Source organism: Vicugna pacos, chromosome 17, assembly GCF_048564905.1.
Source record: "Vicugna pacos chromosome 17, VicPac4, whole genome shotgun sequence".
Taxonomy (NCBI): domain Eukaryota; kingdom Metazoa; phylum Chordata; class Mammalia; order Artiodactyla; family Camelidae; genus Vicugna; species Vicugna pacos.
The window spans coordinates 42,136,989-42,151,974 of record NC_133003.1 but is presented as its reverse complement, the minus strand read 5'-3'; the positions used below and the strand labels follow the sequence as shown (position 1 = coordinate 42,151,974).

Sequence of the window (14,986 nt, the reverse complement as noted above, 5' to 3'; positions counted from 1 at the left end):
AGTACAAACATGATGGAAAAGATTTTAATGAACTGCCCTAGCCAGTACTCACACCTGCCCAGAAATAACTATTTGTCTCCATTTATTCACTGACAATATTCAGGAGCTTGGGAGGAATGATTATACACTATGCTTTGCCATTAGTGGTGGTAAATCCATTGTAGCACTGAAGACCATAAGGTGGAAAGCCCAGTTATACACTAGACCCTGGAACAAAATTAAATCACGAAAGCTACAAGGTAGCCCATAACCAAGAGACTGAAATTAAGACAAAACCAACTGCAACATAAGCAGGTGAAAGAGGAAATATTCTTACACCCAAAGTCAAGCCCTTAAATACTTTTTTTCCCCTTGTCCCTAAAAGTTTCCCCAAATACTTTTTTAAGCTTCTTTCTTCATCAATATACTGGCAAGCCAACTTGACCAACAGCTTGTCAGTTTACATCTTCCAATCTATTGTAATCCAGAGCTTTCTAGGAGTTGCACTAGGCAGTAATATTAATATTAATTGATAGTCTCCAAAATCAGTATTTTGCCTTCAACACAAATGCAGAGAAATGAGAACACGCTATATCTAATTGAGGATTAACTAATAATAATAGTAACACTGTCAGCAACCATAACTTTTGTCTTTATTTTCCATCAGACACTGAGCTGAACTATCTACTTGGATTATCTCATTCCAGTCGCTCAGATACCCTAAAAGGAACGTACTCATATTATCCCTATTATCTAAAGGGGGTAACTGAGGCCCGGCACAGTTAAATGGCTCGTCCAAACTCACACGTTTCAGATATGTGGAGATAGAACTGAACCCACGTGAGCACAGCGAGAGGGACTTGGCTGAACCCAGGTGGCTCACCAGGTGCCCACATCCGCGCGCACGCGCAAATCCCCCCCCCCACGGGCGTCCCGTGAGCGTGCCATCGCGCACGCGCGTGCCCGGCCCCTGCTTGACGGCCCTGGGGGCTCCACGGTAACTCCCGCAGGCGGGGCTGAGACTCGGAGCCCCTCGCGTTGGTTTGAACCCGGCGTCTCCCTCCCTGCCACTCCGCCCTACTGTGCCACTACACACTAGCCTTCAGTCGCTCACCTCTCTCCCCTTCCCCTGCTCGCTTTCCCGCTGACAGCCAGACCAACCACCCGGCGCTTGCCCCGGGGCCCGGCTCCGGGCGTGGGTACCTGGACCAGCGCGGCTGCGGCTTCTTCAGCCCCCCGTTTTTCGCAGGAATTCCTGAACCCTGCCCCTGACTGAGAAAGTGAGGCTCGCAGCGAGCAAGAGGAGTGGGAATGAACGGGCTGGCGTTCCCCAGCCTCCCAGCTCCAATCCCTGCTCTCCAAATTAATCACTTTCTCCCTGCTCCCTCCCCACGCACACTCTCACTCAAAAAGAAAAAAGAGAGAGAGAGAGAGAGAGAGAGAGAGAGAGAGAGAGAGAGAGAGAGAGAGAGAGAGAGAGAGAGAGAGAGAGAGAGAGAGAGAGAGGCACAAAGAGGAAGAATGGACCATCCGTGACTGGCATCTCTAGCTCCCCCAGCTAGGCTACCAGGGAGCCATGGCAACCACGCCCCTGGCCTGCCCTCTGGCCCCATCGGTGGTCCGGGGAGGTAAAGCTCCTAACCTTCCCGATTTTTTCGTACCCAAACCGGCAATCCACAGATCTCCCTCTTCAAGCTGGCGGCATGTATCGAACCCCCGGGATCTGGAATTCTCCCCTGGGAGTGGGAGCAAGACACGGGGACCGGGGTTCTGGAAGAGATCTGAGCCCTGGGACCCAAGAGGTGGTCTGTGTCAAGGAGGAGTGAAGCCAGGACTGACCCAAAACCCAGCTGGACCTCACACACCCACTCGAGAGAGGGCTGGAATCTCCAGGAGGGTCTGGAATCTCCTCCAAAGGATAGGGAGAAGTGCGGGTGAGGGGGGTTGGAGGAAAGACAAGAGGTCAACCTACCCGTGACCAGGCGGATAACATGGGAGCTGGAGGATTCGAGCACCCCGTTTACTCTGTCCGACTGACCGGAGACGAATTCAGCCTCAGCCACCAGGGGGCGGGGCTGGGAAAGGGGGGGTGTCTCCTCACGGTTAAGAGCTGAGGGACCTCTGACCATTCTACTCTGGGCACGGATGGAACCCAGATTGTGCGCCATCCCCAACCCACAGTGGGTTGACCCCCTTCCTCCCAGGAGCAACCCCTTAATCCTCGTTCCGTCTTGCTCAGAGTTGGGAGAGGCCCCAGGACTAACAAGAGAGACACGAATTGACACCCACTCACCCCTGACACACCTGAGTCGCTTCCTGTACCAGATCCGTTCGGTACCTTCCCTCGGGGAAACTTCCCCACGCAGGCTTGGAGCCGGAGAGGGACCTGCGGGGTGCCGCAGCTCCGGGTGGATCCACCGGAGTTTGCTGCCGGCCGCTCCCAGCTGGTCTGCACGCGGGTCTGCCCGCGGAGATGCCGCCGGGCCCCTCCCGCCGCTGCCAGTGGCCGCGAGAACGCGGGACCTGTTCTGGCTTGCTCTCGGATCCACGCCCTCCGGGCAGAGGCGGGCTCGCGCCTCTCTCGCCGTCGGTTCTGCTCAGCCACCCCTCACCCACGCCGCTTATTTTCCCTCCCTCTGCACACTCCCATGGGACTAGGAGAGTTACGGCTTAAGACTTTTATTTTAAGGTGAAAAAGGAAGGGAGGAAGCCCAGACTTTGCTCGCCATTTTCCACATCTATGGTTAAGGGAGGTAGGATCGCTGCCCCTTTTATCTGCAAAAGAGAAATTTTAAAGAAACCCCTCCCCTTCCCGATAGTTCCACTCAGTACATATTCTAGACGTGGGTCGCCAGTCTGGTTTCCTCCCAGTGCTGCATATTGGAGGGGTGTGGTGCCATGGACCTATTAAAAATATTTTTGCTTTCCTTCCTCATTTAGAGGCGTGATGGGGCTTGCAATTTAATTTACAAGTGATGCTACTGCCATAAGCTGCCAAATTATTGCATACATAAATTCAGGCACTTTCTTCTGTTAGCATTTAAAAAAAAAGTCCTAATACTTACGGTCTATAATTTTACCGTATTATTCCCTAACTTTTCTTCTTATTATGTATGAATTCAGTATTATAAAGTAGAAGAAAGCCCTGTGTACCTATTTTCACTGCAAAAAGCCATTTCTGATTATCAATTCCACCAAAAACTGCAAATTTTATTTTAGGATTCCAAAATTAATCTAGGGAAGCTAAGGATTTTGCAGTATAAGTAATTTATATGCCTCTTTCATTTTCCCCCCAACTATGATCCTTTTTTTCCAAAATTTCCACACAATACTACTTTAAAAAAAAATCCTGTTGAATTTAAGTGCTCTTTGATGGTAAGACAATCATTGACTTCTAATTTTTACTCTAGTAGGGCAGTGAGAGTGACCTTACAGTCTGGTTTTGTTCTCCTCTAGTGCATTGAACAATGAGGACATTTAGAGCTGTGAGCTACCCTCAGAGCTGGATGCCACTATAGTGAGCAGCAAGAGGGCAGGCAACTCAAGATTCTGCTTCAGAAGCAACTGAATAAAATATTTTGAAAATGAATAAATGGACTTTTAAATTTTAATAATTGCTAACCTTAGAGCCCCAATTCTGTCAGTTCATGTGTGGGCATGGTTCTTACTGACTGTGTTGCAAATTACAAATGCAAGTGAGGGCAGGATTTGTCCTGAGTTTAAATTGAACTGCTAGAGTAATTTCTTTGCCCAAGGCATCATTATTCATGTGGCATGTATTCTAAAGTGGAAACAAAGATAGAATATTGAATAAAATTCCAACAGGGAAAATACTGTGTCTGTAGGAAAACATTTCCAAGGTCAAGGAGACTCAAAGTCAAGTTGTGATCTCAGGGGTTTACCACCTTCTTGGGTAAACATCTGCTGAGCAAAAGACTCAGAACTCCATCCTGGCCAAATCAACAGAGCCCTCAAGCATTCTGTTCTTCTTCTCTCTGTAATGTGTTTGCTTGACATTTGGATCATTACTTTAAAAACAAATGTTTATTGAGCACCTACTGTTTAGAAGTCATTGTTCTAGGTGCTAGAGTAAGTACAGTAGACAACTCAACACGCAAGGCGAGGAGCTTCTTTTGAAATCAGATACCCAAAGATATATTAGAGAGCACCAAGGCATAAAACCAGAAACAAGAAGATGGAGTGTCAGTTCATAAATAAGGGTTTTTCCTGAAGAGAAATATACTTCTGAGCCTCTGACATTGCATATAAATGAAGAAATAGTCAAATAGTAAACTTGTGGCTTACCACGGACAGCCATTAAGTCAGCAAATACATAATAGACTTTACCCTAGGCAACTGCATTTTAAGAACGCAGTGAGGGGATAGAGGGATAAGGTAGGTAAGGAAAAATGAAGGAAGAAAAGGAGGGAGGGAGGGAGGCAAAAGATTCACCAAGAAGAAAAGAAAACAGTATTTGAAAGGAAGTCTTTTAACCAGCGAAAGGAAGTCTTTTTAAAGGAATGCAAAATGGAGACAGATGACTTAAACTTCCACATCCAAGAAACACCTCATAGCTGTTACCTCCAAGTATAAATTCATATTTTTAACATGTTCAAGGGAAGGCAACCAATCTAGGCTCCCATGCCCCCAAGAAATTTACAGCTCCACTGTGTCAGCTTCTAGGAAGACTGAAACCTGGGACCAGAAGGCAGCTTTCAGCCAGAGTGGATGTTTGCTGAAGATACCTTCTGCTGCTGCTTTGAAACCCTTTCTTGGCTTCCATTCTTCTGTCTGACACTTTATTCAGCCCGTTTCCCACTCAACAAAAAGTCCTAATCTATCAGGCATCACACCTTTACATGTGGGTGCTGGAGAAAGACTAGATTCTTATATCACGTGAAAATTTAATTGCATTAGCCTTGAAAGGTGTGAATTTCTCTCTCAAATTGAGAAAGGCCATGTAAAATACAAATTTAACTATCAAACCACAAATGAAGGGGAGAAAAAAAGATTCTTTCATGGATAGAAGCAGAAGGTGAGAGGGATTGGCCAGTCATCTGGAAAAAAGAGAAAAGGTATGAAAAGCCAGGGTATTTTTTAGCTTTTACTGCTGATTTACTACCTACCCCCGGCTTGAACCATCATTTGGTATCATTCCCAGAGTATGGCCATTGGAGGAATATTGCCTTTTGGCAAAGCTGAGTAGCTAGTGATATGGCATCATTCCTAGAAAAATTGTTTAGCAGAAGAGCTGTAGTTTTGGAAATGGCATTTCAGTCTAGCAGTTCAGAACAGTCACAGATCGACAGAGGTTTTTCTGGCCAACTGCTGTAATAAAGGAAAGCAGGATGTTCCACTGAGGGATAAACCCTCAAAGGCAACCTTGGCAGTACAAAGCAGCCACCTTCAGCTTAGACACTAATAAAGCTAAAGAGGACCATATTAACTCTGAGGAGTTAACATGACAGAGTCGATACTCCTTTAACTTGTCTTTTAATGTGAGAACAAAAGGACATGTATCAAAAATCAAAGGGTGATAATTCTGGAACAAACAAAAAAGGTGAAAACTTGCATTTCATGCTGTGGATCATTAATATATATGATTCAGTCTTAGGAGGTCATGGAACCAGACACTTTCACTGGATTTCAAAAGGGCTAGGTAATTTTATGGCTGTTAATAAACTTATACTTGCAAAGCTAAGGTAAGGCTTATATTTTATCACATCTCATGTCTTAAGGCATTTGTTGATTACTTGTGGAGATCAGAAAAATTTCCTGTCCTCCAATCAGAAATGCCCAACTCCCAATGAGCTTACTCTCCTATTAGTGATTTACTCCAAAGTCCTAGGCAACTGAGTCTAATCTCAAAGACTTGTGAACTGAGTTATAGGATGAATTCACATTGGTGTCCAATTGATTTAGGACAATAGATTTACCACTATCAGGAAGAAGGAAACATGTTGGAGAGAAAAGAGAGAACTAGTGGGTCTCTTTAACGTAAGAGCTTGTGACAGGATGTTGTTTGCTCCCCTTCCTCCCCGTGCCCCATCCCCCTCAAATCTGGTTTTTTTTTTTTTTCTTTCCTCTTCCTGGGCACATGGCCACCTACCAAAAGACTATATTTCCCAGTTTCCTTTGTGACGAAGTTTGAACCCAAAGCTAGAGTCTCACCAAAGGGACATGAAGAAAAATGTAGTTGGCAACTTCTGGGTCATCTACTTAAAGATAATCTAGATACACTCCTTTTTTCCCTTCCAGCTAGCCCGCACTGGTAAAAGTCTTAGGTTGCGGATGGGTGAGGATGACTCATTAGCCTGAGTTCTTGGATGATTCTGGATCAGAACCCACTTACTACTATGAACTGACTCTCTCTCTTCTTTGAGCAAGTGTCTTTCAGGGTCTCTATTATAACTGTTTAGCCTTTCTCCTAACCTAACTAATAAAATGGTGATCTCTCTCATCTAAACAATTTCAGAATAATAAAGGGAAATAAGAATGGAGGCTACATTGGATAGCTGCTTTTTTTTTTTTTTGTTTGCCCAGAGTTTATCTGCATTCATCAGTTAACCAACCCTAGGGAATAACATCCCCAGTGTTTAGATGGCTGAGTTGATGCTACAGCCACAGCTTCCTATCTACCTCTGGTCCAGGTGACACAGGCATGATCAACCAATATTTTCTATTCCTCTGTCGATGGTGTTTGAAGCAATGAAAGCTATCAGACTTAAAAGGCATTGATGAGAGAACTACCATGGACTTATGCTTTAGTGATTGGGATAAACACTGAGGATGACTCAGCAGGCATGATGTAAGCTAGAAGAAGCTGGCTGCTTCTTATCAACACTTAGAAAGAGGATGCCTGAGAATGAAGGCACCACAGGAAAAAGAAGAGAGACAGATACTTGACATTCTTATTTGAAGACCTAGGTCCATTGAAAGTCCATTGCTTACTGAAAGTTGAAACTGGCATACACCTTGAGTCTGTAGCTAGGTGAGTGGAAAAAAATTTTACATAAAATAGTTTGCATTAGTTACTGGTTTCTTGTGCTTAAAATCATTTTGTATTCATTATAAATGCCTAAGTAAGGTTATTCTCTTGGGATAGGTTGTCAGTAAAAGGAATGTGCGTGGCAAAAAAGTCTTCCTTTCATGAGATCACACGTCTGATTGGTAGTGACTCTGAAATACTGTGTCAAAAGGATTCCAACCTGGTATCTGAGTTCAACAGGAAAGGACAAAATGATCTATTAGTGATGCCTGTCATTGATATTGTATAAGAAATGATTCTCATGTGCTGTAAGTATTTGTCATCCTCATTTTAAGGCATTCTTAAAGTCTGACATAGATCTAGACATGTGGTGACTTTATTTATTTATTTTTTAAATTATGGTACATTCTTTGGAGGCATATTTTTAGTTGTCCTAAAAAGAGCCATGGACTAATTAGTCCTCTCTATACAGTATTAAGGATAATAATTCATGGTTTCAATTGACTTTTTCCTGCAAAATAAACAAATTAATTGGCAGACGTGCATTTAAATCACAAATTGCTAGCATGTGATATACTGTGTTAACACCAACCATAACTCAATTATTTACAGGCATTACATTAGATTTATTTTCTTTCAGGGGTTAAATGAGACTTATCAATCTATTTATTCATGTTGTTTTTTCAGAATATGATAAATGGAGAAACCCAATATTGCATTCAAAACTCCAGGCTACAGTACAATAAGCCTCAGTAAGGGATCTGAATGTCCTGTTTGTAGTGACAAAAAAGATATGCCTTAACCTATAGGCATTAACTCCTCTATCTTCTGCTATATCCTTTGTGTTTCTCACTCAGGTAGTTTTTTGCCAGCTCACACTAAAGCATTTACGGGCACATAAGTAGGCATGAGTTTTACACAACCTTTATACTGTGCACATAGAGTGTTTCCTCCAAACAGGAAAAATTTATTGGCTCATATTCCTTTTCCTAGAGCTCAGTCCATCTATTCTAATATAAATGTGAAACATTTTTTTTCCTATTTTGCTTAAAGAAGTCATCTTAAAAGTTTATTAAAATTAATCAGATTTTAATGTCTCAAATATGAATAAAGGAGGAAATTTGATGATGAAAGTATGAAATATTACAGGATCCCTAAAATATTCTGATACAGTATCCAAAGAAAACACAGAGAATTACCAAGTAAAATGAATATATGCAATGCAGGTAAAAACTGGCAAACACAGGACACAAATCAAGTTAAACAACTTGATAATATTTTTTCGTAATGAAAAAACAAAACAGAACAAAAAAACAAGGTCCAAATATAATAGTATTACCCAATTTTAGGACAGATGCCATTTTAAACACCATTAATTCATGCAACTATTTTAGGAAAAAATTATATTATTTAGTATTATATTTAAAATAAATCATAAAATTAGCAATTATAATAAAAAAATTTTAGAGCTGTCCATAAATTTAGACCAAGGCTTTCCACTTCTAAGACTCTATACAATGTAAATAACCTGAAATACAGATAATTCTATATGCTCATAGATATCCAATGACAAAATTAACTATAAATACATAAGAACATGATAACCAGGTTGAAGCATATGAAATTGTTCTTATTTCAGTCCTGCAAAAATGGTGATTTCACATTGCTCAACCTAATAAATTATTCTGCAACCTTATGATTAAACAGTCTAAAATTATGTTTTTAAAGATCTATAATAAAAGAAATTCTTTCCAATGTAAAGCTGTGGAATCTTAGTTGTGGTTTCTTTCAGGACCAAGCCTCTCCTTTAGATTAAAACTATGAAGTAGGAACCAAATATAAACATAATATCTGAAAGCACTGGAAAGCTTCCCCAAACAGGCAAAAACTAGAAAGAGTAGACATCCAGAGGAAGGAAACAGCACTGGATGAGTTTCCTGTTCTATAGCTTTTAGCTTAGCCAGAGGGCAGGACCCAGTCTGTCCATGCCAAGTGGATAAAATAAAGAAAAAAAGCTTACAGACTTGCTTGAAGAAACAGAGGGCAGATTCTGCACAGCCAGACCAACTAGAAAATGAGAGAGGAAACCCCATGAAGAAAAAAAACAAAAAACAAAAAACAAAAAACAGAGAAAGGGAGCTCCAAATTCTATGTATAAATACTGCCCAACCTCTAGCTAGCCTTTCAAACTTGTGTTAGTCAGACAGTATCCAAACAGTTCTGTTGAGGCTAAAAGAACTGGACCAGGATTTCAACCATCCATTGCAAAGGAATATGCAGTTTGATCTTGGCTACATTTATTGTCAGCTAAGAAAAATCAAAATCAGTATTATTTGGAAAACTTATATAACAGAATCCAGAATCTCTCCAATGTTCTGAAAACAATCCAAAATGACTCAGTTTTTGATAAAACATATGTGATCTGTACTCAAAGAGAAGACCACGGAGATCAGTCCTGAGGTGATGCAGACATTGTGTTTAGCGGACAATGAAGTTAAAGTATAATTATAATTATGCTCAAGAAAATAAAAGAAGATATTCTCAAAATGAATATAAAGTTTGGAAACCTAAACAGAGAAAAACAATCTCTAAAAAGAAAACCAAAGGAAAATTGTAGATTTGAAAATATATATATAGAATATCTGAAATTTAAAACTTCAAATAGCTTAACAGCAGCTTGGAGCTGACAGAGTGAAGAATCAGTGAATTAGAAGCTAGATCAATAGAAATTTCCCAACCTGAAAGAGAAAGAAAAGACTGGAGGGAGAATACTGAATACAGCTTCAAAATATTTAACATGTGTGTAACGGGAGTCATGAAAGAAGAGACAAAGATGGGGCATAAAAATATTTTGGAAGAAATAATGGCAAAAACTTACCAAATGTGATGAAAGTCATAAATCTATAGATTTAAGGAACTCAGCAATCCTAGAAAGCCCCACCTAGGTTGGTGGTAACCAAACTACTAAAAAACAAAGATTAAAAGAAAACTTTGAAAGAAGACGGAGAAAAGTAACACATTACATACAAGTGACTAGCAAGTTTAAAGTGCTAAAAGGAAAAAAAAAAAAAAAAACCTAGAATTCCAGATCCAGTGAAAATATTCTTCAAGCACGAAAGCAAGATAAAGATAGTTTCGGATAAAAGAAAAGAGGCTTATCATCATCAGAGCTAAACTACAAGAAATGCTAAAAGTAGTTTTTAAGGCTGAAAGGAAATGATACAAGATGAAACTAAGATCTTTAGAAAGAAATAAAGAACCTGGAGATGGAAATATGTAGGTAAATATAGAAGACTTTTTTTTTTCAATTTACGTAAAGTATACATGACTGTTTAAACCAAAACCCTTAGCTCTTACTTCCAATAAAACGGAAACAAGTCTCCCAACTTAAGAGAAATGCACATTATCACATGTACATGAAAATATCACTGCATATGTAAAGGTATGCTTCAATAACTGATATTTCCTGAACAAAAATATAGTATCTTTCATAATGTTGATTTCATCCAGGATTTTATTATTAACACAACTATGAAAACCTGCAGAGATTTTACAGAAAGATCAGCCCAATTAGATAAAAACAAAAATCCTCTTTTCAGATCTAAATTTTGCATCATTATCTCTCTAGGAACAGATCATTAAGTTATTATTTAGTCTCAAAGCTGTTTACTGATTAGAATGCAGAACACTTAACCATTTGCATTTGGAAACAAAGTGGAATATGTATAGCTAATCCACTTTAAAACAAAAGAACGTAAAACTTATCTAAATTTGAATGAATTGCTTAAGAGGAAATACAAAACAACTCTCTGCCCAGTATAAAGTGTTTTTTCTATTATAAATGCTCAAAGGAGAAGTGGTTTTGGTTAACTGATTAATTGATAAAAATCTTACACACAAGGTAATTAACAACAGTTCTTGTATACCAAATATGTTTGTTTTTTTGTTTGTTTTTGTTTTTCTTTGCTTTATCCAATGAAAAATACATTTGGGGGTAACTTCTTTTTGATTCTCAAAATTAGACTAATGTTTTTCCAGGACCAGACACAATCATTATGAATCAAGAAAAGGTTTCTCTTACGGTATTTCACTCAATGATATATCGTATCTGTTCTTTCATGCAACAGTTGGATGATCAGACGAAACATAATGTTTTTAATTTTTCATAATTATCTATACCAGAAATTATGAAACTATAATGCATTTTCAAGACACTGATTAAGTATTACCAGTCCAGTTAAAAAAGAGGATAAGAGAGAATAAATAAAAGTAAATTTGTTCTATATTCCGAAACTGTTTTCTTTATAAAGTAAACATTTGGAGGACACTGTGTTTTTAAAACACATAAAAATACTACAAATCTAATGTACATACAGAAAACACAATTTTCCATTAAATGCTACTCAAATAAATTGCAAATAAAGTTTTTATAAGCTGATATTATCTGGCAGCCTACTTACATGTTTAATTCACACACCGACTCCAAAATCTAGATATAGTGAAAATATAAATTGCTCACCAAGATATCTACTGAAGCATAACAATAAGCTTTTGAAAAAGCTTAAAATGCTATTGAAATAATTTTCATCTTGATAACAAGTTAATATATTTACTAGGGATAAACTGCAAAGCCTTACTGACTAATCCTTTAAATATCAAATTCTGTTGCCAGATTTTGAAGGTGATAGCTGGCAATTAACTTCTCTGAAAAGTTTGTGAATACAGCAAAGCATATGTTCCACACTTGACAAATTACACACATCCATTATAAGATCTCGAAAAGAAAGGCATTCCCATGCCAACCTTCAACCCTCAACAAGAATTTATTCAAGCCATAACTCTACACTGATGACAGAGCAAACCAACATAAAATGGGGGCTTTACCAAAGGAATTGTTTATAGAAGGGTCAGAAGAGGTTTCCCGTAAAATGCTGTAGAAGCCCAACTGTCTTGTTCTATTTTATACTTACCGTAATAAACTCCTATCCTTTAAGTTATAGAATTTTCTCACCATCATGTGATCTACGATGTAAGGTGAAACAGGCCCTTGTTGGAATTATCTCAAAGAGGGAAAATAAAATATGTTCTCTGAAATGGTGACTGTGGCTTTGTTCACATCCTTTGACAAATGAATTAGCCTTCTTGGGAATTGGTAGTTAAATGGAATTCTAGTTGTGGAGAGCATCACTGAGTTTGCACTTACCACCATCAGTAAGTGTAATCTTGTATTTTCGTGGAAGATGGATGACTTTGTTTGTGCTCTTGATTCTCCAGAGACTGAACTTCAGTAAAAGGATACAGAAAAGTGTTGTTAAATGGGGCATCTACAGTGTATAGTAAAGCCAGAAAAGTGCATAATAGAGCCAGAAAAATAACAAGCCTAAAATATGAATAAACATTGCTCCCCCAAGGAAGCAGAAGTAATGAAGAGAGAGAAAAAGAAAAAAACATAAATCGCAGAATGCATACTAAAAATGCTTCATCTAGAAAACACATTCTTATTCCTTTATTTCACATTCCTTGAGAAATAAACAATCTATCTATAAAATACGTGGTATCTAGGGTCAGAGTGGTAAAGTGAGCTTAAAAAGATCATTCAGAATTTAAAATGGAATTAGAAAATATACTTAGACATATAATTCACAATCAGATGCATTCTGTGAATCTCAGACTTTGCAAGCACTTCTGAGGCCCTCCGAGTAAGGGATACAGTGAAGTTTGTTCATATAAAGTATTGTAGGAGAAAGAAAGAGTCTTAAGTGCCACCTGAATCATCATTCAATTCATACATACATACATACATACATACATACATACTCTGCATATGGTAAACATGAAATACCGTACCTCTCCTAGAACCAGAATAGTTAATTTTCTATTGTTTGGAATAAGGAACTTCAGTATGTTTTAAAGATCACCTCGAATACAGAAGCAATAGTTGCTTTTGTATTTAAAGTTGGAGAGATTCACTGCCTTCTTACAAGCCTAATTCTTACCAAGTGGAGATTTTCAGTTTGTGCCATACTAGGGACCCCTTTCCATCGCACATGCAGCTCTGATAACAGAGCTGCTCACAGGACACTCAGAAGTGAACAGAAGTGGAACATCCTGCTCTGAGCTGGAAAACACAGACAGGCTCCTCACTACTCTGCCAGGCCGAGGCCACGACTCCAAAAACAAAGGGACCTTTCCTAACAGAGGGACCACATGACTCATGCCAGGTGAAATGCGTTCCCTCAGGCTGATTTGTCATCGCTCTATGCATTAATGTGGTCCCAGTCCAATTTGTCCAAATAGCCATCTCATTAAGGCCCTCGGTAAATGCCAGCTTGGCATAGTAGCTGGCCAAGTTAAAAAACAAATGCATTTTATTCTGAGAGGTAAACTACTGAAAATAGCTCCTTGGTCTTTATAATCACAGTATTTGATCAAAACAACAAAGCCACCAAAGTAGGGCCAAATAAGATGCTTCCATCTAAATCAATTTATTCTCACGATGGGGGAAACAGGAGTAATGTTCATATATAAGCATAATTCAGTATAATAATCAAGTTCTTAATCATCCTGAAGACTGTATCTCAGAATCGTTATCAGGTGATTTTGTACTTTAATTTTACAGCACTGGAGATGACTTGGCTGATATCTAGTCTTTTTGTCTTGTAACAAAGCACCATATGCATTTTTAACCATAAATTAGCCTTGATTTAATTGTACAGAATGTAACCATGGAACAAAGTGACAAAATGAATATATCTTCATAAAATGAAGTGACCTCAAAACTCCTAAATCATTTTCTTAAATCAAAGAAATTATATTTCAATAAATGATCATGTTTTTGCTGAATATCTATTATGTACCAAAAATTAAAACCCTGAAATGAACATTGTTCATTCTTATTCCACTTGGGAGAAGGTGAGATCCACATCCTCCAATTCCACTATCTTGAAGGTGATGTTTTTATTCCACTTGGGACAATGCAATCTATAAATGGGGAAATTTATATAATTGGCCTTTATATGGGCCAAGCATACAGGACTAAGAGGATCACTGTAAGATTTTAGGTTGTTTTAAAACATTGATTCTATCAATCCCCCGCTAACCCCACTCAAAATTAAAAACAAAAATGTATCTTCATTTTTGTTTTAGACATGCTTTGATATAAATAAGATATACTCATGAAAATAGCTAAACATAAAGTTGCAAATGCAAAATTTTGAGGCACTGAACATAAGGATTTTGTTTTACATATTTTGGGGGATGTTAAGTGTTACTTCTATAAGAGTCCTCAAGAGTATAAGTGTTGGGAAAAAGGGGTACCAGAATCAACCATGTCTACCATCACATTTTAAGAATCAGAGAAAGAAAGTCATCAAATTATATGAAGAATAATGTATAAAAAATGTTAAGAGAAAAACAGAAAAGTACAATGCCATGAATATCACAGCAGAAAAGTATGTCAAGGAAATGGTGTTTAGCAATATCAAATAAACACAAGGCTTTGGAGTCAAAAAAAAAAGTAATTGTTGACTTTGATGAAACATTGGTAGAATTATGATTCTAGAAATCACATTTTATTAAGAATGTGGTTATTTAAAAAATTAAAATATTAGTAAACTATTTTCAAGGACTTACTAGGTACCAAGAACTGAACTTGGTGGTCTAAATAGATGAACTCATTTAATCTACATGAAAACAAAACTCTTAAGTTTGATATTATGATTATGCTAATTTTAAGAATGAAGAAACTAGGCCTCAGGGGGACAAAGTGAAGTGCAGAGTCACAGGGCTGGAAAATGAAAGAACAGACACTCGAACTTGGATCTGTGTGATTCACACATGCTTTATTGCACCATTTGGAATGTCTAATTAGAAGAGAAAGCAATATGTCAACAAGGTACTTATGATGTAAAGGAGATAGGCCAGTATGGAGCCAAAGTGGACGCGACAGGTAAAAATAAGGGTTGAATATGAGATTCCTCAGGATTTAAGAAATAGTAGGGAAATCAAGAAGGGTTATCT

At 38.6% G+C, this 14,986-nt stretch overlaps 1 protein-coding gene across 15 annotated transcripts in view; it reads right to left on the bottom strand.

The window, feature by feature from the left end:
- CHL1 (cell adhesion molecule L1 like) overlaps positions 1-14,986 on the bottom strand; it is a 560,006-nt gene that overhangs the window by 178,861 nt on the left and 366,159 nt on the right. For 2 of the 15 annotated variants that reach the window (XM_072941723.1, XM_072941730.1), the window contains exon 1: positions 2,273-2,476. The exons of 6 other annotated variants lie outside the window; for them this stretch is intronic. The gene's annotated coding sequence lies outside the window, so the exon portion shown is untranslated. Of the gene's footprint in view, positions 1-1,093; positions 1,113-1,182; positions 1,219-1,951; positions 1,998-2,272; positions 2,477-14,986 lie in introns of those variants that run through there. 7 more of the 15 variants (XM_072941727.1, XM_072941718.1, XM_072941724.1 and 4 more) reach the window with 6 other exon arrangements.